The sequence below is a fragment of the Ptiloglossa arizonensis genome, chromosome 9, assembly GCF_051014685.1.
Source record: "Ptiloglossa arizonensis isolate GNS036 chromosome 9, iyPtiAriz1_principal, whole genome shotgun sequence".
Taxonomy (NCBI): domain Eukaryota; kingdom Metazoa; phylum Arthropoda; class Insecta; order Hymenoptera; family Colletidae; genus Ptiloglossa; species Ptiloglossa arizonensis.
Genome location: NC_135056.1, coordinates 8,174,406 through 8,199,019, shown reverse-complemented (window position 1 = coordinate 8,199,019; position 24,614 = coordinate 8,174,406). Strand labels below are relative to the sequence as shown.

Genomic DNA, 24,614 nt, shown 5'->3' with positions numbered 1-24,614 from the left:
CATTTCTGCAGTCTCATTTCTGTAACCCCATTTGCATAGTCTATATACTTGCATGTATCATTGCTGCCTTCTTATCATAAAACTAAAGTAATTGTACCCGACATTTAAACACTTTTTAATTATTCAAATCAGTGTCTATCAAAGAACTCTATTAAAGATACCATCAGTATCTGTGCTTTTTGTTGAAAGTTATCTACACTTTAACACAAACGATAATCTGTTGCTGAAACTACCAGCGAATAAGACGGTTAATGCAGAACTTCGTAGCCTAATTGCTCCAATTTTTTGCAAGTCTGTCTTGCCACATGTGGTCTTGAGTCATCGCGAAGGAAAGTTGGCCCTATGGAATACACCGAAGTCGTCCGTATTATATACCATTTTTCACGAGCGATACCAGATTCTTTTCAATATCTCTCACCTATGATATTTCATTTAATTCAAAACAAACAAATACACGAGCACTGTAACACGATTCATAATTCCTACAAAATAGTAAACACTAACATCTCCATCGAGAGATGTTACAATTAATACGATCCAAAGACCTGACATCTACGAAGAGAAAAATGAACGTCTGATCAATGAAACTATCACAGATAACAAAAAGAATCACAGTTTACGATCGCTCGTCGCACTAGCGACGTGGACTCTGCGTTCCCGATCGACTCGCAATGTTCCCACACAAAGGTTTAAACGCTTCTGCGTAAATATTCCCGCGTTCGGAGTGGTACTCGAAACTGAGCATCGAATCGACGCTATTGAATCATACCGTATCTTTGCCGTACGGTGCACACAACGCGGTCACAATGCCGATTATACAAGACCGCGGGACTTAGAATAGCGGCGAAGAGGATGAGAAAGCGAATGAAGAGAGGGATGAAACGATATGCACACGGATAAACGCAATAGAGATATTTATTGGCGTAGCCGGTGTCGCCTCTATAGAGCCAATTTACATCTCGAGTCACGTGCATAAAGATAACTTGTCGCAGGAGTCGTAGATACACGCAGGACGGATAGATCGCAGGGGGCTCCGTTATACGCGAAAGGCCATTAGTACAACGTGCCAGAAGAGGGGAACAGACATTGATTTGTGTTTTGATGCGAGCTACCAGACTGCGAACCTTCGCGCGGAATTAGCGAAACGTATCTATTAATTCCGCGAATTCTCACGACGAGTTACCTGCCGTGAACTATTATTAACCTTGGTGCATCCCCCGGGTCCCTGTGGACCCGTCGCGTCCTCGCGACACATCGTTTATCTACAAACGAAACTAGTATAACGGATGTTGAATACTCCTGGTAGATCTTTAGACCTTACGAAGTTGAACACACGAGTTATGAATCACACACGTGGGATATTTTTGACGAAGATCTTGCAACCGAACTTGAATCAATTTTTGCGCAGCTGCGGGAGCCATTTTTATCATTGTTCGTGCTTCTTTGAATCGAATGATATTCATTGGCCCCTTCGAGCTGTTCGTTCGAGTTCCATCAGTTTCGACGAATAATTGTCCGTGTGTGCTTCGCATATTGCTAATTAGCGGTCTCAATTTTCCAAAATTAACTACCGACAGATTTTCGAGTGTTAAGTATCTGAAATCTTTGGAGTGTTAGGTATACCTCATATGTATCTCAAAAAGAGTCAATGCTACACAATCAGATGTGTAACATAGAAAAAGTCATAACATTTTCGGAAAATATGCTGTGGAATTTAAAACGAATTTCATTACGAAAGCAGTTGGAAGCACTATCGTGCTAAAGAGAGTTTGAGTTTCTTCTCCTAGAAAATTGAAATAGAATACGCTTCGTTGTACGTACACGACAGAAGTCACATACGAACAATCACTTAGGTTGTTATAAATGGCTGTTAACTCGCCACGCTTACTCGAATACATTACTCGGGGCAACGTTTTCTAAAGTGAAGGGTGCAACCCCAAAGTGCAACCCTTAACAGGGTAATAGGGGACGTGTAAGAACATGTTTAGTCTGGTAAATAATTTAGCAAATATTCTAACACAGAAATGTTAAAATATTTTATCAACACAATTTTCTAACGCAAAAATATCGAAATATTGTATCCAAATTTATTTATAAATTATAAATCGTCAGCTATTTTTTATCGAAAGTTGAAGCATTACGTTTTGACTCTTCGCAGATTCTTATCAGATGAAACATTAAATTTCATTTGTATCGGTTACAAATTTACAACAACGATATTTTATCTAAACCTCTATTCCATCTATTGGTATTTTCAAAAAAAAAAAATACATTTTAAACTGAGAAAAAGAAAATTTTGTCTTATTCTTACAAATTCGTAGCTGCACGAAAACCGACCAAACCTATTTATCACGAAATTACATTAACGTATTATTTAACGAATGTTTTAATGAAATTATCACAACCGTTTTTCCACTAGTTAGCCGTAACAAGAAATTCTCCAAGTTTCCTCTACAAAGTGCGTTTGATGGTTTAAGAGTCTGCAGGGTACGTATTCACTGGCCTGAATAAAAAATGCTTAGCGTACGTAGGCTTCCAGAAAAAACACTGATTTTCTCTTTCAATAAGTTATCTAACCCTATCTATTCGTTGCCACGACGGTAGGGCTAGAGAATATTATCGGACTGAGATTCTCGGCTATCGTATGTTTACTGACACCGATCAACGGAGTCAAGCGAGTAAATCAAGTAAATATTTACACACTGAAGGAATACGATAAGATAATTCTCTGTTTCCCTACAGCAGGCAATGAATAGAAGTTACATTATTGAGATAGAAAAATCGCTGTTTACTCCGAAAGGGTAGTTTCGCGGAATTGTACCCATTAAGCGTTTTTTATTCGGTCTAGCGAGTACTACAACGCTTGGAAAAGTTTCTCAAGACCTTTCAAAGACACTCTCTTTACGCTTTCGTACAATTTTATCGAGCGAACACTGACGACCATACGTAGGCGTTTACGAACGAGCTAATTACTCTCAGTCTTTAACGTTTAAATATTTTATGAAGCTTTTATAACCTAGCAGAGACTACGTATCGTAGATAACTTAATCGTTATATTGCATAAATGTACTCAAACGAGCATTATAAACTCCTTAACCCGGTAATTGAATTAGTTTTCAATCAGAGATACTCTTGTATCTGTAATTAAAAATGAATTAAGCACGACACAGAGCAAATGCTAGTATAACGCGATTTATTTCAAGTGCAGTTAGATTTGTACGATTTTAGACAGAGATCTTTAGATAAATAAACGAAGGAATAGATAAACATCGAAATATTTATTATTTCTTCGCGGGTATAATCGTTCAGCTTTCGCGACAAATTACCTCGGCTTGCCTAACGAGGAACATTTTAAAATACGTTTTCGAAACTTTGCAGAGATATAAAATATTTAAACGTAGCACAAGATAAGTGTCTACAAATATTTCGATTTCTAAAAAATGTCCACAGAAAATGTCTTTTATGCTGAATACTAGTTTCACTGATCTACAAACGAATAAATATTAGCGTTTATGTAAAATTTATTAAGAATTTATTAACGATTCCTAGAACTCGTCGTTACAATTTATTTTGCAATTGCTCATTACAAATGTAAATGAACGCGAGTCGGGTAGATTGGTGTGTGTCTAGATTTGTACAAAATTTTTTAACAAGTTTCGACGAGTAATTTTCATACAAATGTATGCCTTTGCGGCAGAATCGAAACACGATACTTAACGTAGAGAAAAACACGTTTCGGACAAAATATTCATCTACATCGTTTATCATTTTTTCATTCAACAATTCGCCGACCACGATCATTCCGCGAACGCAGACACTATGTCACAGGATGGAAATACGAGAAGATTTTAGATTATGCAGGTATGCAGAAATCGAAGAGCCTAACCGCAATCTCTTTTCATCTGGACAATTACAAGATAATGAAAATCAATCTTCTCCATTAATTTAGAATTGTGGTTACATTATTTTGACTCTCACTCCACCTCTTTGTAATACAATCTCGAAACATGATGTATCGACATATTTAGAAATAAACAAACAATTAACCATACCGAAAAACAAGAAGACAGAGATTAAATTCCTTAACTCGTCAAATATCAGTATTCTATTCGAAGAATATTCATTATTAAGTATTAAATTTTATTCAAACATCATGCGACTGTTAAAGTAGGAAATTGAGACCGGAATAAAATCAACGGTAATTTTTTTTACCATTTTTTGTAGTATATTATAAATGAGAAAAATATTACAATCAGCTACAATTTATTTGATTTTATTTAGAATATACCTGAATTTTGGTTAATAAAACGAATTCTTTCTTACATTATTATGATTTTACACTAAAAATAAAATGTTCGTAAAAGCTTCCAATACTGACATTTGTTGTTTTATTCGATATATACTGTGTATACACAAGTGTCTCGACATTTATCGTCTCAACTTCAAAAAGAAGAATTTGTTTCCACGAGAAAATTATTTTTCCTATTTGTAAAGTATTTTTTGAATACACAAATAGAAACTAAATATCAATATCGACGAAACAATAATTTCATACATATGGGTTAATCATTAATATACAACCACGAATGTAGAACAAATCGCAAATGACCATTACCAAACACTTGTTCAATATTATGAAACGTGCACTTCGTTAGATTTTCATAAAAAAAAGAAAAAAATTATTCCACAGCAGTACCAAAACAAACGTAGAATCGAATTGCAACTACAGTGGTTGTAATCGAAACGAAACTGGTTGAAAAATCATCGATCGATGAACAACCGGTTAGAGATGCACCGATACTATTAGAAGATTCGCAAAGGAAAACAAGCAGCTGCACTCTCCTATTTAAAACCAATGAGACGTGGATCCCCGGCGTTATCGGGCACCGAAAGCCAATATTAATAATGTCATCGATAAAAGGTAAAAAGAGTCGTCACAACCCGATGAACGGAATGCATTCCCGAGCGTCGTAAAAGCGGACAAAAAGGATCGCCGGATCAGCGTCGTGATCGTTGATTTTTGGCCACATCGATCGGGACAATGGTACGAGAGAGAAATAACGTCGCCAAAGACGGGACACGCGGCGCATTATGGTATGCAGCTATGCAGTCAGGCACGTTATATGATTATTTTGTGCGGCCACGGCAAGGCCACCCTATGGCGAGGTGACAGGATCTCCTCGTGTCTAACCCGTCGTCTCGTGGACCAGGAACCTTGAGGAATTCCCGAAGCGGAGGCCCGTTTAAAGGACCGAACACCGCCCTCCCTCCTCTCACGCCCCTCGAAGAGAAAGAGAGAGAGAAAGAGAGAGAGAAAGAGAGAGGGAGAGAGAAAAAAAAGTAAAAAACGACGAAAATGTGTCGCACAAAAGCCCCCAGAGGGGTCAAGCCGGGTCAACCGATGCGATTTGGTTTATGGCGCGAGCGAGAGCCTCTTCTCTTGTATTATTGTATTTTCGTCGGTGATTTACGATAGGAACACGACTGGCGTTTCTGTTTCCCTCTTTTTAATCTCTTTTTCTCGCTTCACTCCCGCTCGTCCAGCCGCGAACTCGCTACGGGGAAAAATGTCTCGCCTAACGCGCGTACCATTAGAGCGCTCCTCGTTCAGATCGGGGAGGTTCCAGGTGGAATTATTTCGGGAACTAACGAAGACTTTCGGCAATCGCGCGAAGAATAACGATCGAACTGTCGCCGGTGTTCGCCGATTCTCGTTTCGATGGAAGGGACTGGAACGAAATGCTCGCTCGAGCGCGAGACTATTAACCCTTTCCGTTATAATCCTTTCCATCATAGTCCTTTCCACTAGAGCTTTTTTCACTAGAGCTTTTTCCACTGTAATCCTTTTCACTGTAACCTTTTTTGCTATGTTCATTACTGTGATAACCCTTTCCACTGTAACTATTTCCATTGTAACTCTTTCCTCTGTAACCCTTTCCAGTGTTACTCTTTCTAGTGTAACTCTTTTCAGTGTAACTCTTTCCACTGTAATCCTTTCCACCATAGCTCTTTCCACTATGGTCCTTTCCCCTATAATCCTTTCCACTATAGCCCTTTTCACTGTAACCCTTTTTACTGTAACCCATTTCACTATATCCATTTCTGCGATAACCCTTTCCACTGTAACTCTTTCCTCTGTAACCCTTTCCACTAGAACCCTTTCCAGTGTAACTCTTTCCACTGTAATCCTTTCCACCATAGCTCTTTCCACCATAGCCCTTTCTACTATGGTCCTTTCCACTATAGCCCTTTTCACTGTAACCCTTTTTACTGTAACCCATTTCACTATATCCATTTCTGCGATAACCCTTTCCACTGTAACTCTTTCCTCTGTAACCCTTTTCCACTAGAACCCTTTTCATTGTAATCCCTTCCACTGTAACCCTTTCCACTCGAAGATTCTTCTGCAACGAGGAACTATTCGACGATATTTCTCAAAGCGAAAATTACGTATAACTCTCAACGTAACTTTACAATTCGATATTTCGTACTTCTTTTATATTTTACAAGTAGTAATCTTCGAACACACACTTGATGTGCAACTAGAGCAATTTTTCACGTAGCGATACGACACAAGTTGAGCTTACATTCTACGTAAAGTGTTAAACGAGCCCAAGCCAACGTTATCGATGGATGTACTCGATCAAATCGTGGAAAGTATTCGTCGTTCGTTTATGCACGGTTCGAGAGACATTGGATCTTGTTCGAATCGCGGAAGATTGATCGAAACATTTAGAAAAATGGGTATAGAGTATGTATTGTAAACGCGACGAAAGTTTCGTTTGACGTCGAAGATTCTGTTTGGTCGTTTTCAATGAGAAGGAGGAGAGAAAAGTACAGAAAATTGAAAGCAGAAAGGAACTTTTCCTTTGGTGTGTCAACTGGTGTGAGAATCGAGGACGATCCTTCTATGGCTCCCACTCGCGATTATCGGCCATCGTTGATATCTGTGATCGCTTAGAGAGGGAGGGTGGAGAGAGTAATTGAAAGGGTTCAACGAGTGTGAGAGAAGTACACTCGCGGACGTTTTCAACGGAGCTTGAAAGCGGAACCTAATTCCACCGACCGGGCTGTTTCTATAAATATTCTCTGAGTGAATTTACACTGCAATTGACCTACTGTACAAAGTGTGTTTGAGATTTATTTGCGACTTTAAACAGATGCGCTAGCTGTAAGCGGCTGTCGTTAGATCCGTTAACGTTAACTTTGACTAGTAGCAAGCGGAATTTCGTGCACCTACCTGGTATCGAAGTGAAACAATTCTTGTATCCAAATATACATACAACGCGGAAGTTATTTTGCGTTGCATTCTGTGAGTGCATTTCTCTAAACCGGTGCGACTATACGAAGTATAGTGGACAGATGGAGAGAATACCTCTGAATGGAATTTAGATTTTGATTTAATACTATTCGTGTCGTGAGAACATCGAGAACACCCAGATGCATTCTTTCTAGTTGCTCATAGTACATCTTTCATAGACTGTCCTTCAATAATCATGTATATTTACTTGTACTTCATAAACGATCACTTGTATAAGATAAACTATGTAACTTAAAATGAAAGAATAAATCGAAATAATTCTATCCAACGATGATAGCGATAACGAACTACTTGGAAATAAATTATCAATAATTTTTACTGAAAATCACTCAAGTAAAGTAAAATAAATATTTCTTTCGTAAAAAAAAAATTAATGAATGCCTGCGTTCTTTGCGAGTGTCCACGTCAAATTTTATAACAATAAAAAACACTTGATTTTGTAGCTAATTTCTATAAATAAATTATATTGACACACGTGTTATATTTCACCGATTATAAGCGTCGAAAAATACACGGAGCTTCAAGGGTTGCTATAGTAGAAGAAGCTCTAGTGGAAAGAGTTATAGTGGAAAGGGCTATGATGGAAAGGGATTATAATGGAAAAGGTTAATAGTGAAAGGGTTAATAGTGAAACAGAAACGCCACACGTGAAACTAATATCGAAAATAACATCTCTCGTTGCATATGCACTTCGAAATGAAAGCTTAGAAACTCTATTAGTTTATAAATTTCTTCCGTTCGTTCGAGATCAATCGATACATCTTTTGCTCGTTCGAGACTCGTGTTAACGAAACCTTAAGATATTCGTGTATCGCGTTGATATTCTACGAGCTTCGACGAATTGAAAACCGTGAAAAACCGCGTGTTTCGAAACTGGAAAACAAACTGCGCTACTACCGAATACGTTCGACTTTAAACGCAAGCCTGGAGCGCGTCTGTCTCGCGGTACCAAAATTCAAAGCTTTTCCCCGAAGTGATCTCCAAGGTCTGCACTCTTCGTCGAGTAGGAAAAACACTGCGCACTTCGTTTCTCTTGTCCGGGAACTTGAAAACGAGCTACAAAGCAGAACAGCTCGTTCTACGGGGAATTCTCGAAAGAGGTGATCGCAGCGACTCTCGGCTGGCGTGTCGATGTCAAGTATCTGATTGCAGGTGTGTCTCGGCGAATTAGTTAAGCGGCCGATTCCACGGCGAGTTCGACGGAACGCGATTAGTATTCGATCAACGGGTAACGGCGTGTTCGCGTTACGTAAAACCGATCGCGAAACGCATTCCAAGGCGTAATTATTAACACAATGGTTGCATTGTTAACGAGGGGGTCGTAGTTTAATTGCACTGTAATTGCAACTAACGCTGGATATAACGACGCGCACGAAATTCATTAGCCTTCGTTACAAACTCGACCGACCGAACGGGCCCCCTTTCCTTTTTCCCTCGTTTCTTTGATGTTTGCGTAATTTATAGTTTCGAGCGATCACGAGATGCACGGATCCGCGGTTCATCGACACCGACCGCAAAAACTGGCCCAGCCTCCGCAAATGGAGTCGTACGCGTCCATGAATTACGCGGGTGGCTCGAATATATACGGGACGATATTTTTATCAATTTTACGCACGAATCATTTTCGCAAACTAACCGAGAAATTTTCTACACGGTGTTCGCTAACCTCTGTATACTTTTGCCCGACCAGTTGGCAATTTTTTCATTCCCTGTGCGCATTACACAAACACATTAGGGCGGATACGGACGAGGAAACACGAACATTCCGGGCGAAAAGAAAGCCGGTGTTCCGGAATTTTTTCCGACGATACGCAATGTCCGATATAAATATTTCATACGTATATCGGAAATACAAAGTTTGAACAATATTTCTGACGATTTTCGTACAAACATTAGGATTCGTATAGAAAATACGAACGTTCTTGTACCGCGCTGTCTAAATTTCCTAGTCGTAGGGTGGAATGGATTTCTGTGCTTTTAATGATCGTGATTGAATAGAATTCAAATTTTTTTTTAAATTTATTTTTTCCAGAAAAGATCTACTGTTTTTGAAGATTGCTCGTGACGTACTATGAACATTATCTTAAGCATACAGCTCCAATTTGATATCAATCGAATATGTAGCTTCTGAGAAAACTTAACCACCAGTTTGATAAAACCGTTTCGAGGATTTAAGACAGAATTTTTAAGATTTTGAAAAATGCAAAGAAAAAAATTGATTTTTTAAAATCAGACGATGATAAATTGTGCGAACGCCAAAAATGAATAAAAAGTAATTGTTAGTGGAAAAGAATGGAAATTTAATTTTATGCCGAGTAAGATCGTAATTTTTTTACACATACGCCACAAAAAAGTTTTCCACCACTGTTGTAAAAGTTGCAGAATTAGGTTTAAGCCTAAGTTGCAGAATAGCCGTATTCACTGAACCACGTCTTTTATCTGTCCAACTTCTGTGAAATGCAACGCTCCCTGTACTTTTGCTTTAATATAGTGAATGAAAACATTGTAACTTCAAACTTTTGAATAGATAGAGCAATGAATGGAAACATTCTGCACCCACATTTTCTTTTAGAAGTAAACCAAACATTTTTCAACTACAAGTTAAAGTCATCGTAAAACTAACTCGGAAAAAGATGCTTCGATACCTTTTACAGAGGAGAAACACGGTCCAATTATCGAGGGACTACTGTAGATAACAAGATTTCCTTAAGTAAAAATATAATGTCGCCAAGCTACATTGTCAACTTTCAATTAAACAACAAAGGCCTTTCAGAAGTAAGCCAAACATTTTTCGACTCAAAGTTGTAGTTTTCGTGAAACTTACTTGGAAAAAGATCGTCGATTGGTATCTTCGATACCTTTTACAGAGGAGAAACACGGTCCAATTATCGAGGGACTACTGTAGATAACAAGATTTCGTTAAGTAAAAAAATAATGTCGCCAAGCTACATTGTCAACTTCCAACTAAACAACAAAGGCCTTTTAGAAGTAAACCAAACATTTTTTAAGTCAAAGTTAAAGTCCTCGCGAAACTTACTCGGAAAAAAATGCTTCGATACCTTTTACAGAGGAGAAATACGGTCCAATTATCGAGGGACTACTATAGGTAACAAGATTTCCTTAAGTAAAAATATAATGTCGCCAAGCTACATTGTCAACTTCCAACTAAACAACAAAGGCCTTTTAGAAGTAAACCAAACATTTTTTAAGTCAAAGTTAAAGTCCTCGCGAGACTTACTCGGAAAAAGATGCTTCGATACCTTTTACAGAGGAGAAATACGGTCCAATTATCGAGGGACTACTATAGGTAACAAGATTTCCTTAAGTAAAAATATAATGTCGCCAAGCTACATTGTCAACTTCCAACTAAACAACAAAGGCTTTTTAGAAGTAAACTAAACATTTTTTAACTCAAAGTTAAAGTCTTCGCGAGACTTACTCGGAAAAAGATGCTTCGATACCTTTTACAGAGGAGAAATACGGTCCAATTATCGAGGGACTACTGTAGATAACAAGATTTCGTTAAATAAAAAAATAATGTCGCCAAGCTACATTGTCAACTTTCAAATAAACATAAAAGATCTTATAGAAGTAACCAAATATTTTTCGCGAAACTTACTCCAATTATCGAGGAATAATTGGTACTGTGGATAACAAGATTTCGTTAAGTATAAAAATAATGTCGCCAAGCTACATTGTCAACTTCCAAATAAACAACAAAGACCTTATAGAAGCAAACCAAACATTTTTCGACTCAAACTTACTCCAATTATCGAGGGATAATTGGTACTGTGGATAACAAGATTTCGTTGAGTATAAAAATAATGTCGCCAAGCTACATTGTCAACTTCCAATTAAACAACAATGGCCTTAGGTCGTTTCGTTGGCGAAACGAAGACAAATTGATCCGGAAGCGGAGTTCGGGAAGGGTTGGTTTTTCGACTCGTGGCTACTGGTCGGTGGGAACCGCGCGCAAATAAGCGATCGTTGCGCGGGCGCGCGGAAACGAGTGTGCCTCGGCGATTGAAAAGCCTCCGGGGGAACAAAGGGTCGTAAGTTCGCGAAACGAAAGTGCGCCGAGTGGCGAGATTGGTTATCGACGTAAGTGACATGCCTCCGGTTAATTAATTGACGTTTCACCGTGCGTCGTCTCGAGCGTGATTTACGTCTCGTAAAACTATTTTCAATACGGGGAAACTGAGCTCGCCCGTTAAGGGTACCCGAGACAAGTCACTTAACCGAGTTCTACCGGCAAGAGGGAACGACAAACGAGTCGCGTTACAAAATCCCCCGGTGCACGAATGATAATTAAGATTTCACGCTCGCGTGAATGTAATTAACGTTATTCGAATGATATATCGGCTTTATTAAAGTAGCCGTCGGGTCGTAAAGATTCGGCGTGGATCGGGCATAATATTTAAAACCAATAAGAAACTTGTCGTAAACTTCCACATAAATCGCCGACAAGTAGCGACGGAAACGGGAATAAATATATCGGGACGTTTATTATTTAGTGCTACTTCTTCGATACCCAAGTGAAATTCCAAAGGTCGCCAACACACGAGGCGACGACCAAATACGTGTGGTTCGTAACGAAACAAACCTGGGGGGTTAGGTAATTCTTTTAATTAGCGACGTAACGTTATCCAGCGTTAAATAGTGGGAATTTTTTATTTCTTTATCATACGATCACGTTTGCTCTTAAATACCGATAAGTCACGTATTTGGTATCGTTACAGTGGAGTAAATGTTATACAATAGAGTAATTCTTTAATTCAATTGTTGGATATTTTACGTCTTAAAGATTTCAAGGATGGTAATCGACAATCGGTATTTTCCCGTAAAAAAGAGTAGTAGATAATATAGAAACAAAACCGCGTTAAATAATATCGTCATCGACCAATATGTAATTTATTACGTTTTCGAAAAACTTTCACGCGTGTAAACGTATCGCTGACCGTGGAGCCTGTTTGCTATCGTCATGTACAAAAAGAAAAAAAGAAAAACAGACGTTGCGATACTTTTGCAACAAAACGAACTGAAAATACAAAACTCGATGCGTGAAAAATTGCTACAAAATACACGAGACTAATGGAACATCATTAGGGTAACCTACCAACTGAAATTCACTTCTCCGAACCAAGCAAGGCCGAACCGTCGATGGAAAGAAGACTTCCAAGTAATAAATAACGCGAAATAAATATAATACGAGCGCGAATATGAACGACTTATGAAAACGTGTTAATACAAAAACGAAACGATAAAAGATGATTGTGTAAGAAAAGAAAAACAGAAAAGTTACAAATACGGAATAAACGACTAAAAGGAAGTAAATACATTAACAAACCTGGTGCTAATAAAACGATTTTTCACACCGCCTATAATGCTTGCTGCTCGATAATACCAAGAAGGAATGGTCAACAATATGATTTATTTTTTATATTTAATCGAAGTTCAAATATATCAAGAATGAAAGAATGAATGGACAGCCTGAGCTATTTAAAACGAGTCAGCAGTAATGCAATCGCTCCATGTAAACAAATAGGGAAAATAATATCCGTAATAACATTTCAGTAATCAATTAAACATTTCTCGTCGTATGAGTTTGAAAATATTGTAGTTATTTGTATTTAATATGTTTATATACGCGCTTTATCACATTACTGCTCTCGTTTATAATTAATCAGTTACACTGAACACGTTAATATTGTGTTACTAGAAGCATGATATATATTACATATAGATAATTTTTTCTGATTTTTCGTGCATAAAAATACAAATCTAATCGCAAGAAAATAAGACGATCGAATGTATCGGAGTGCATACTGTAAAGTACTATAAAACGCAATGTAAGTCAACTATCGAAAGTGTTATAGCAAAATGGGTCTCGAAAGAGAGAACCAAGATCGTGTAAAATTATAATCTCTAATATATACAATCCCAGTGATAAAACATTTATATATTCAGGCGAGAGTACCAACTGAAATCTCGCACTCCGAATCGAATAAGACCGAGCCATCCACGAGAAACAAACTTTCGAACAACGGGTAAAAGATTTGAAACTAGAAAACGTAAATCATAACGCGAAAGATAAGGGGCTCCGATGGTGGATGCTCGCTCCGAAATATACAATTCTAATGCAACGTATACGATACAGTAGAGTGAGAGTGCCAGTTGAAATCTCGCTCTCAGAATCAAAGAGGATCGAGCCATCGGTGAAAAGATAACTCTAAATGTACCGTGTAGAGGAAAGATCTCTAACTGGAAAACACAAACTGTAACTAAGATAAAACGGGATCACGGAAACTTGAAGAATATACCAACGAAACAACAGCGTGCACCGAACCGTGGCTACCAACTGTACATCAAACAGGGTCAAACCATCGACGAAAAGGAGATTACCGCTTAACGAACGAACGAACGAACGCCAAATTATTTCTATCCGTTCGGGACAAGTACCAATTTCGCGTACTCCTGGTAGCAAGCCCGTTTCTCCAGCGATAGCTCGCGTTGATCGATGACACACTCGCGACATCTAATTTTATCGAAGCGACAGAGATACGGTTAGATTTTATCGTCTCCATATACGTACGTCCGGTGCAAGGGCCGGCCGTCTCATCCGCGGATTAAACGTGTGGTATTGCTCATCGACGAGCTATAACGCGACTAATATATTTAGAGACGCAGGAGCATGTTAAGCAGGTTTCCGTGCCCCGTCGCGGACTGGTAAGAAACCCATCGGACCGTATGAAGACCAGGCCTCGCATGATAGATGCCCACCAGCGATTTCCTTGTAAGTCGCGACCAAAAGAAATTCATGTGTTTCACAGTGTTTCGTAGCCGGCGTTACTTTCTCCCGCCGGGAGAAATAGTTCTTAGCCGCGCAACATTGCTAATTGCTAACGAACCGCTGTTAACTGATGGATTAATTATACTCGCGACGCGTACGTTCACCGTCGGCGCTGGAGGTCTGAATCGAGATGGAAATCAACCAGCAGTTCTTGCTTCGACGCCAATTTCAATGGATACTTTTACCACCGTACCGTGAAAAACTACCATTGCGACGTGCTCGATACGTATCGACGTACAACAAATGTTTAACGGAAACGAAAGATATTTTGTACGATTACGAAACTAGTGGGTTCTAAAAGGTTTGTGTGAGAGAACTTCTTATTCGTTTTATCGTAGGTTTTCGAAAAAGGAATAATATTGAAACTTACTCTTCGATAGGTGTTTAAATTCGTTTGAAAATTACTGGTTATCTACGGGGTGACCGTTTTATTCGAACACGAGGGAATATTGAAAGGTATCGAGAATGTTCTTGGAAAAGTTGCTCCAAGTAGAGGAGAAATATTTTATAGTTGATAGATGTGGCTCTTCGTGAGATATTGCAAATAAATACATTGATACGTTTAAGGTTTTATCGATCGAATTTGAATTTGTAAACTTATCTTTTTAGATACAGGGTAATTTCAATCATTTTTAGTCTAGACGTAAAAATGAGTGTTATAAAAATAAATTTTTATATAAGAATTGTTTTACCTATCTTATACATTGATTTTGCTTCAGTACGTTGTATTATAAACGCAGAGGAGAATGGTTCTTTGCTGATTTTATCGTACAAATCATATTTTATAGTTATCCATTAAGTGGCATCATTCGAGATAATTGCCAATATGAAAACCTGATTCTCGTCTAGAGATATCGCTATGGTAACCAGATTCTAATCTTCTTCCCTTAATTCTATGCTTTGCTTCGCCTCTTCCGTTTCTATGGATTATATGTAATTTTTAATCATCTTCCAATTTTAAATGCAACACAGAGATTTTATTTTCTAGTTCGCAAACCCTTTTTTGTCTACAAAAATGTATTGTACGTCTCCTCTATTCAGACACTGTCTAAAAAATGGAAACATACGTCGAAAATATTTTCACCCACTTTTGGATGAATTGCAGATATTAAAAAAAATATGTCAAACCTCTCTCCCTGTTCGGTAATTTTCCAAATTGATCCGGAACTATTTATCGCGTAGATAATATTTTAAAATCGATAATTTTACGATTTACAATATATACTACTTATATATGAAATTATACAGTGATCTTGTCCCGATATATTTTACATTCCTTATTTACAGATTGCCTGAAACTAATTCACAAATAAATACGAAACGCGCTTAAAATTCAAAATAGAAAGGACTCAATTGATTCAAATTAATTCTATCGGTTGGTGTAGTAATGTTCGTTTGCCACAATGCAGAGGAATATCTGGTGAGTAAATCTCGCTCGCGGGGAGGATTTCATAAATAAATTTCAAGAGTCTTTTCCCTGGAAAGTCTACTTATGAGCACTTCCGTCGAAGCGGTCAATGGTAAAACATCGGCTTCCGTATTTTTAGCGCGCGCGAATACACGTGGAAAAGGCTGTTTGTCGAAATTCGTACGAGTGAAAATCTATGTTTAGCAAAGTGGAAGGAAAGTATGCCAGCACGAGACACGGTTTCGTTGCCTATATCGTATGAACGTTCAATTAAATTTCTAGTAAAGTTTGTGCCATCGGCATTGACAAATAAAGTAACACCGTGAACCGATAACGCAGAACACCTCAGACTTTCATTCCGTTTCATTGCTCTCGATGTTACAACCCATAATTAGGTGTGCATGGTTTCTACTTTCATCCGGGCAACGTTCAATTTTCAACGGGCAACGTGCTTTACATTTTTCTTCCATTTCGTTTTCAGTGATGTTACTCTCTAATCGATGTTTCCACGTGACCTATTTTCGCGTTTCCATTTTAATTTCCACGTCATTTTTCGACTTGCTTCAGCTCGACTATTCCAAAAATTATTTTTCCACTTACATAAAATACACGCAATTTTTGCTCGTTAATCTCTTGTTCAACGCGGAGTAAAAATCTTATTTCTTCGTAAAGATTCCGCGCTATAAATCTTTTCTAAAGATTACGAACAAACTTGTCTGAATACGTGTTTGTTACTTCAGGTGTTGTGGTAGCTTTGAGAGACAATCGAGTATTTAAAATTGTATTTTAATACTATGTGTATTCTGTTTCAATAGAGAATTAATATCATTATTTCCAGAGAGACACGAATAGATTTTAAATAGACACAATTTATCCTGGATGGGAAATGAACGTACTTGTAATTAAAGAATACTAAATAAGAAGAGAGAAATATTCTTAATCAACGTTACATTTTGAAAATTAAATTAAAAAGTAGTTGTTTGAAACGAACACTGTAAGTACTTTTCGAAATTTATTTTCTTATTAATCGAAAGGGTAGTAAATTATTATTTCATCGAAGAAATTTGACTTATCGATGTAAAACTGTTTTTTATTCAATTTGAATAAAATATCTACCACCTTTGTCGAAGTTCCAAACGTGAAAAAATTTCAAATTCATGAATATTTCATTTATCGATCCAAAACAACTTACAATTTATAAATGTTGCGCAAATATGTAGCGACACTTTATCTTTCTTTCCGACAGCAATGATCACATTGAAAAAATAGCAACAAAAATGGAAAGTCTATTGTTTATATAATGTAGATAAAAGAACAAAATTAGAAACGCACGAAACCAGAAAATAAGTAAACAGAAATTTACGAGATTGTCAGTTATCACGTCTCCGTAATCTGTAACATTCATACATCGTAAATGATAACAAACATAAATTTAGGTAAGCACGAAGCAGCCAGCTAATTTCGCAACAAAATATGCGTATACCATAAATTGTGCGCTTTTTCTTAGAATCTCTGATTCCTCTACCAGAGTACGAATCATATACTTTGATTTGAACAGCTGTTGACAACATCCTTTATTCTAATATTTGGAAACAAAATATGTGCTTTTGTCTTATGAAGTCTCATAAGTAACGTTTAAAATATTTTATCTACCGACTTTAGCTACAAGACAGGTAGCCGAGATATTCCGATACTGTTGGATCATCTTTGGATCATCTCTGTAATTCACGGAACAACGTTACAATTATTATACTGTAACGAAGTATTATCTTCTCTAGTAACATTCTTCTTGCTTTCTGTTAAATGACATATCGCAACAAAACGAATATAGAAAGATCACTTTCTAAAGATTTATAATAAATGTAATCGTGAAGTAACAATTGAACGTATACTGAACACGAATCGATAAAATTTAATAAAGCAAAAACATCAAAAGCGCGTGCTCTTATTTCATCGAATCCCTTTGGTTTGGTTGATAAATCATTAATTCTTAATGAAAGAAAAAAATACGTACAAATAAACGTATACAACACCTGTGTTCTATTACGAACGTTATTTAAGGAGAAACAAAATACGAAAAAGAATCACCTACTTTTAGAATTCTATTATAAATTAAAATGCTCATTGAAGCTCCGATACATCTACTCGGTACTAGCCATTTACATATATATATAGTACGATTGGTTTCGCTTCTTCTTATTTTTATTATCGATATCTCGAGGATACTCCCCATGCGTTTATAATTATCCATAACTTGTCGATATCGAATTAACGACCGTTAGTTGCACCTCCACGGTTAACATATTGGATCGGCTTCCTGCGCGTATCTATTTCCACCGGTTCGATTACGCAACGAGACACACCGAGCACAACCGACCAATATCTCTTCTGCACCGCGATACACCAGGCCTAACGAGATTTCGATCTCGGTTAAATCGCTACAAACGCAGCCGACGACCGCGACATGTAAATCACCGGAATGATATCGCAGCGCCTTAATCGCCGCTCCATAAAAGTTTCGTCGTGTTCCGTGTGATTTTAGAGTTCCCCCGGGGAAGAGGAAACAGCAATAAAAGGCGACGACGAGCCAGCCCCAGCGCCGGCGAGATACGGGAATGCGGCAATTCACGGGGCAACGACGGAAATATTTTTAAATTTAACGAAAGAATACGCGCGCCGGCGCAACGCCGTGTGAATTATTGCGCTGAATATATTCAGCCGGACGCGCAACCGGCGAAGGTACTAAAACATTGCGCGTGTTCCCTGACGACGTCACGGCAATTTCAATACCGGGAATCGCGGTAACAAGGAACAACGAACACTTTGTCGAACCAACTCGAGCACCGTGCAGAAATCGCTCCGAATCGCGCCCGTACTCCAAACACCAGCCTCCGTCACGTGTTTACTCACTCGGAGTTTGCGTTCAACATCCCCGTTTCGCCGTTCTTTTTCCATTTTTATACTGAATTTTTACTCGCTTCTGCCGGGGGACCGAGCGACTCCCGAACTTCGAACTTAATCCGATTCGGTGCGCGGATTCATTCCCTGGGAACCGTATACGAATTTCGCGCGTAAAAATTTCTACACGGTGTTCCATCGATCGACGCAACATTTTAACGGAGCGTTGGAATTAAACAATTTAACAATTTTTAATTGTAACGAGACAACAATTAAATAGAATTCTTTGCTTCGTTGTCGTTGGAGAGACAGAGACGAGAAAAATTGATATTGGAGTTGAATACGGAAATTGATTTATTCGAAGCGAAGTTTATAAGTGATATCGACCGTTATTGCTTGTTTGTCGATTCAATATTTTTTTAGTAGAATACTTGAGTATTTTGCGCGTAAGAAATAATGTTTGTAACTTTTTATCCTCTCTCTGAAATTTCTTCGGTTATTATCGGGTTGTTCGGAAAGTCGTTTCGTTTTCCAAAATGGGGAATATATAAAATTTATAAAATGTTTATACACTCTAAAAAAATCGTGTTTCATTTTTACCAAAAAAAATGAAATGACTTTCCGAACAACCCAATAGCTTATTGTGTAATATTTAATGTAATATACTTTGGAAAAAATTAATTTTGAAAAATGACAATTGAAAATCCTGTTACTCGATGTAACAACAAGACAGATGATTTGAAGAACGCAGTGAATCGAACGCACTAGACCGAAAACAATTATTCCGTCGTACTCTCAGAATGAAGGTATTGCATAAAATGAACTCATTGTTGTACAATTTGCATAGATTGTTAACATCCGTTAAACAAATCTCAATCTAAAGTTTTACTTTCCCGGATAACAAAATCTCTGTATTTTCGATAGCGTCGCCTACTAAATGATTGCTCCGCGCTAAAGCTATAACGTGACAAAATTAGAACCTGAGAGATACAGTTTATTTACCGTGAGTCGAATAACTGTGAACTTCATTACACAGCTTGAATCGCTACCGCAAAACACCATCCAAGAAATATTTCGAGTCTCTGTCGTGAACGTGTTACTTCTGCAAGTGCATTCGAAATATTTGAAAGGCGCTTCTGTGCTTTTCTCAACAAGGTTCGTGTGTTGCTACACGTGGAATTGTAATTGAAAGGATACAAATGACAAGCTGCATTAGTTAGGCACGAAGTTATTTCGCCAATTACTGTAATACGTCCGTAGAAGTGCGCAAGGTTTCTGGAATCGAGTGAATCCTTGTAGCCAAGCTCGAGGATATCCATCAAGCATCAACGTTATGAACAGCCTATTCGGTACGTATTGCATTAATTGGCGAAACGTCCTTGAACGTTCACGATTACACGCGCACCGATTGGCAATCGTAATTCTTTCGGAGCAAAGTTTCAATTCCGAACGAACTGAAACCGTACGTTTCGTTTTTATAAATTGTCGCTATCTTAACGAAGCGGCATCTTCGAGGTGTATTAAACACGCTGATTGTAACAGTACATCGTCGGGAATTTCACGAGTCTCGATCGGAATGGTTCGATTGGAAGAATGAAGTTGTTCGTTCGATGAAAGAATTCGCCTGATAGGTGGTAGGTAATTTCGGCTCAAGGCCCGACTTTTATTGTAATATAACAGTACGGGTAAATTGATCTCTCTCGGGTTTAAACACTGTTGCCACTATTGCAGAGAACTTCGTATTTACGTTCCGTTTCATTTTATTTCGTTTCGAAGAAGAATCCCGAAGCGGTTTATCGAGAATGTATATTGATTCTGGATCGCGAAGGATTGATCGAAAAATGAAGCTGTTAATTCGAGGATGGAATTCGCTCGACGGAAGGCCGGTAATTTCTTCTTAAGGAACGACTGCTTTTGTAGTTTAATTGGACGGGAGAAAGGACGACGAATATGGAAATACGAGGAGACTGTCGTTTTCAAACGTGCTTCGGGAGTTTAAAGTGGAGCAACTGTCAAGATAAGGAAAAGTGAATCGACTGCTTTCACGGTTGTTTATATTCTATTTAGGGTCGTGGATTAAACGAATGGTCCAATTAGTTCGATTCAGCTACTCGTTGAATATATATATATATGGAATTTCCATTAAGAAAATATTCTTAACGACGAGTCAGCCCAATGTCTCCTGCGCTTCTCAAAACGATAATAATCGTAACTCAAGAGACCGAACCAAATTTAAACCGCTCGAATAAACCAGGGGAGCTAACTACTATTGTATGTTACAGAATTTAAAGAAATTATTGTATTATACAGTTTCTGAAGTGTACAACCGATACGTATTGCGTTCAGTTGTCGCGTACTGAATGAATTTTCACAATTCGATAACTAAAAAGTGAAGCTGAATAGAATACGATAGATATTTTGGTGATTGTTTTAGTACAAAATCGTAGATTTATACTACGTTTCGTAGGAGAATTTTAATTGGATTAGTGATGGTTGTTCGTAGTATTAATGGTATTAAAAATCATATTTTGATTGGTAACCGATATTTTGAATTAATCTATTGTCATTGAAAATTGCAATAAGCATTCATCTGCAACCGAATATGTACATTGGAGCTTTTACAAAACCGAGTGATTCACCAATTTATATTCGTTTGGTTTCACGATGATGTCAATATTTTGGTCAGTGTATTATAAGTGAAAAAGATTGACAATATTCAAGAAATAAGTATACTGCGTAAATATAAGCGAGAATTAAAATAAAGGAAGAATCGATAAACTCTCGGGCGAGTTTAAAGCGTGGCGTCGAAAATCGTTGGAGCACTGACCTTTCTTCCGGAAATAGCAAAAGCATATTCAATTAGAAGAGAGTGAAACGAAATATGGCGGGACCTCCGATTATTAGATCACCAGAACCATCGAGTGTATCGAATACTCGTTTTAGAAAATATTGAATTTCAATTAGCAAATAAGGGTACAAATTAAACGAGATTTTACTACTTTGAAATATAATACTGACACAACGCGACAGTTAAATCACTGAATTCTGTCCAAATCATAGAAGAACTTTAACCGATTTTCCTGCTTATTTCTAGCACATCAAAAATGTTAACAAGAGAAGAACAAAATCAATCGTAACTTCGGAGCAAAACTTGTTTTCTTGGAATTAAATTGCTCCAAACTATTTCCAAACTCTATTTTCGAATAAAGTCGAATCCAAGTCTTTCCAAATCAGAACCGAGGGGTGTATTTGGAACGCAACTCGTGAATATTCTTTCGTACATAAATAACCAGACAGATTCCTAGAAGAAGCTGTGTCTGTATCCGACTCCGTTCGTCAGGAATCCACGTCCTTGTAAATCAGATCTACCAGGATATTCCTGCAGCGTGAATACTCTTTTTTCGATAGAAACACAAATAATTGCGCGAATTCCAAAACTACCCGGAAGCGAACTCGACCCTATCGTTTCCAAGAATCCAAATTCCTGTAAATTGAAACTGCCCAAATGTTTCTAAAACGTAGATACTCGATACTCTTTGGAATCAAAAATAACTACCGAAATTCCTACCAATGTCTGAATTTAAATTTATAAACTATTCTCTCCAAGTCACTAGAAGAACTATTCTTTCAAATATTTGTCAATCAGAATCGCTAGAATTATTAGAATCTTTTTGAAATAATATATATAGTTCAAAAAAGAAGTCTTTGACTTCAAAATGTACATCGTTTTATTTATGAGAACCAATCGTACATAAATTATAAAAATTCATTCGTTTAGACAGTAAAGAATACTCGGTAAAGGGTATTGCAATTTGTAATATAATTGTATAAAATATTAAACGAGAAATATAAAATTGACATCATTGTACATCAATTTCGCAATTGTTTACGAACGATGATACGTCATGGCGTACCTGTTGACCTGTAATATTTATACGACTCTGTCGACACAATATCAATTCTATACTAGAAAAATTTCAATTCTTCTTAAAATGTAAAAGAATTGAAGTACGAAACAAAACTTTTTTTTTTTCTATATTCTGTTTCATTCCCAAAGTCGATTTCTAGACCTACGTTGACCGAGCTTATCTATTTTATTAAATTCTACAATCTTCTTTCAACCCGGTAAACTCAATTAAATGGAACACCAGTAATTGGTCAAAAGACAAGCGTCGTTCGCATTTAAAATCGTTCCCATCCTCTAGAATCAAAATCCCTGTAAATGAAAATCGCGAGGAGGTTTGCGAGCATTCTCGATCTTCCCACTTCTCACGAGCCATTCGTTCCATTAACGGAGCGCCTTTGATTTTCAGGCTCTCTGGTCTGGTTGGCCCTTCGATCGTGGCCCGCGTACACGGCAAATACACGCAGACACGTTTATCCGCGGCCGTGCGCGACAATAGCGGTTCCGCGCTCGTTTTATTGTCGCGCACTTATTGTCCGTCGCGTATCGCGGCTCGTAAACACTGTCCCAACGCTGAAAGCATGGCTCGTGGGCAGATTTCGTAATCGCTTTGGAGGTTATGCCCGAAGGTTGGCCCTTCGCGGCGCGTTTCTCGCTTCGACGAACCGTTGTCGTGGTCGTCGCGACGCATTGCGGACCGACGAGACCGAAGGGATGCCCGAACGGTAAACAGAGACCGACGTTGTATAAACGAGCCTTAACCGGCGCCGAGTCGACGTAACGTCTCAAAGTAGAAAATCATTCGAGTAGTTACGCTCGCAGTCGACCCACGTTTCGCGCGAAATCGAGCTAATTACCGGAATTCATTCCGGTCCAGCCCAACGACGCTCGCAATAATATTCAACGAGCTTCGCAAGCTCCGTGCATTTTCGACTAACGAAGCATCGTTTCTACGAACGATTGACACGCCGAACGAAACGGCATTCGATAAGGATAACAACGCGATTAAGAAAAATTGACCGTTTCGACGTGCCTCGGGGTGACCTGCAACGTTGTCCGACATGAAAAGTCCCCGTTCACCGGGCGGTAATCGGAGAAAACATCGCGAAACGTGCCGCCTAACGATAACGAAAGAATTGGAAGTGAATCGAGGTACCGAAGCAGAAATCGCGCAAACGAAGTGAGAAACGAGACGGGGAACGTTGCGTTGGTAATCGACCCACGTTTCGCCCGGGCGTCACTGTCCAACAAATTTCCAAATCAAACAAAGTTACTACTCACCGGTGCCGGGACGCAGAGAGGTTAACAGCGCATAGTCCTCGACGATCGAAGTGTAAACGGACGACGATTAGTCGGGTCCAGAACGAGTCGGTGGACGATCAGTCACGGGACGATGGTTTTTTCAGTCTTTTTCTTCGAAAGGCACAAGTGTCACCACACCGAGACACGACTCACACGAGGGGACCGTCGCGTACAACAAATCGCGCCGCGGCCGTTCCCGTTCCGATCTCGTCCGCGAAGTGTCAACGAATCGAAAGGAAAACACCGGGAATTTCGGGGAGTGGAATGGAACGTGAGCTTCGATCGATGTCCGTGCGCAGACTGCCCGCACCTCGCTGCTGCCGGGCGTTCGTCATGTTGCGGTCTCGCTCCGTCTCTCTCCCACTCCCGGCTCTTCCCTCTCCTTCCCCCACTATTCACGGTTGCGCCGTCTCGCTCGCGCCGGGACTAACGCGCGCGAGCGCGAGCGCGAGCGCGCGCGCTTCCCCTTCGAAATAAGACTTCGTTTCGCCGTTTCGTTCGGAGCCGCGACCGTGCGAGAGCATCGAACGTTTTCCCCCGTTTTCCGTAAATTCGCACGGTAACCCTGCGATTCGCGTGAGCTTTTCCATTTATAGTGGCTGGGCCTGCGCGTTCAGCCGATCCCGTGTATCGGGCGCTCGGCGAATTTTCGAGGGGGCGGGCTCGATCGAGAGCGTTTGATAATTGGGAGACGAGGGACGATCGACGGCGCCGGGAAAACGCGTTCATTCGCGATTTAATGATTCGATTAACCCATGGAGCACGAAGTCCGCGAACCATCGAACATTCGTACTCCAGACGTACACGGGATGTTTCGTCTATACGGTACGTGTGAAATATCCGTATTGTTGTTAACGGTAGAAACAAATCTTTCGGAACGAAAATTTCTTTCGAGGATACAAGTATTGTGATTCGAGTTAACTTTCTAGAA

The 24,614-nt window shown here is 38.8% G+C and overlaps 1 protein-coding gene across 2 annotated transcripts in view; it reads right to left on the bottom strand.

Moving 5' to 3' along the window:
• The window catches only part of LOC143151271 (uncharacterized), a 159,997-nt gene extending 136,028 nt beyond the window's left edge, over positions 1 to 23,969 (bottom strand). For both annotated transcript variants that reach the window (XR_012993278.1, XM_076320246.1), the window contains exon 1: positions 23,663 to 23,969. The gene's annotated coding sequence lies outside the window, so the exon portion shown is untranslated. The remainder of the gene's footprint in view (positions 1 to 23,662) is intronic.
• Between the last annotated feature and the right edge of the window lie 645 nt (positions 23,970 to 24,614).